Source organism: Mustela putorius, unplaced genomic scaffold, assembly GCF_011764305.1.
Source record: "Mustela putorius furo isolate JIRA1106 unplaced genomic scaffold, ASM1176430v1.1 tig00003853_pilon_pilon_pilon, whole genome shotgun sequence".
Lineage (NCBI taxonomy): Eukaryota > Metazoa > Chordata > Mammalia > Carnivora > Mustelidae > Mustela > Mustela putorius.
In genome coordinates, this window is record NW_025422005.1 from 75927027 (window position 1) to 75928680 (window position 1654).

Genomic DNA, 1654 nt, shown 5'->3' on the forward strand with positions numbered 1-1654 from the left:
TGGTCATTACCAAGGCTTTGAGAATGCAGTTTTCTCATTTGCTGTGGACATGACCATAAAAAAATTTTCCCACTAGGTTTTCTTTCTTTCTGCTACTTTGCTAGCATTCAGCCTATTGGGAACATTTTACCAACTCTGTTCTATTTCCATTGCCTTAGATTAGCACTGTCCAGTATAAATTTAACAGAAGCCATACGTGATTTGGTAATGGTCCTATTTCAGATTCTCATCTGAACATACATGGCTAGTATACTGAACAGTGCATGCCTAGATCTCTAAGAGACGTCTTTTGCTAACTCCTTCCATATTGTAAATAACCATGCAACTTGTAATATAATAGATTTAGTAGAGGGAGGCTGGTTCTAGTTTACATGATCATCTCTGGAAATGGAACCTTACTTTATGTTCCTGTTATATAGGAGTGACATTGACAACTGTGGATTGATTAAGTTCTTTTTAAAAGGGCTGTTTTGAAGATTATGAGTCTAACTTTGGAGGAACTATGGTGATGAGCAGTGACTGGCAGTGGAAGGAATCACATGTAAAAACTCCTTAAATAAAAATGTATTGGCTTTAAAAAAAAATAAAATGAAACTGTATGAGATCAGGAGCCATATGTACAGAGAATTTAGCATTGGAACTCCTACATCTATCGCAGTGCTGGGTGCGTTGTAAATGCGCAGTAAATATTTTTGAATCAATGAATATATATATTGCATAGGAGGTACAGAAGTTGAGAACAGAAAAGGTATAGAAAAGAAATAATAGGAAAAAATTTCTTCTGATGAAAGACTGACCACATACTAAAAGTCCGAAGTCCTGAGGAAAAATAATGAAAAAGGAGACAAGCACTTAAAATATATCCTCACAAAATTACTGTAATCCCAGGATAATGAAAACAATCTCAAAATTTCTAAAGAGAAACAATTTACCTATAAGGAGAAAGAATCACATTGGTCTCAGATTTGTCATCTGTACGTTGGGATGCTAGAAGATCCTGTTATTTTTAAAGTTGCGGGGGAAAATTATTTTGAATTTAAAATTCGATCTTGAGTTAAACTGTCATTTTAAGAAAGAGGGCACAATAGAGACATTTTAGAATATCAAGAACATGAGTTCAGAAATTAACTGTCACAAAACTATGCACAACAACATGGTGTCAAATTATAATGAAAAACTTCATGAGAAACTGGCAAATTTGCAATCAGAGCTAAGTATTTGAATATAGCCCTTTGAGAAATTACTGGCTGAAGAGTTCAAAATTGAGGACACTGGTTTTGAGCCAAGACTTTAAGAATTACAGAGTATTGCTTTTCAGATACCGTTAAAAATGACCAGAAGCAGGCCACAAGGACATTACATGCAAAAGCTCCTTCCTGTAATCACAATGCAGTAAGTTTGAAATTAATGAATGGATAGCAGTTGGTTAATACAATCTAATCAGATATAAAATATGACCACGGTCCTTGTATTGCTTACATTTAAAATGAAACAATAACTCAGGAAAATTTAAGGAAGAATTCCTATTTTTTTTTAAGCTCTCCCAGATTATACAGAAATCTGAAATACCTCTCAATTTGGTCTCTGAGGCTAGCAGAACGCTTATTCCATAATGTTGCCCATCAAAGGTAACTATAGACCCATCTCCAGTTAG

At 34.5% G+C, this 1654-nt stretch overlaps 1 non-coding gene across 1 annotated transcript; it reads left to right on the forward strand.

Annotated features, from left to right (window-relative positions):
* On the forward strand, nucleotides 1-127 carry LOC123387451. The gene has a single exon (XR_006601903.1). It is a non-coding gene; the product is annotated as a small nucleolar RNA SNORA32 (small nucleolar RNA).
* Nucleotides 128-1654: the final 1527 nt, after the last annotated feature.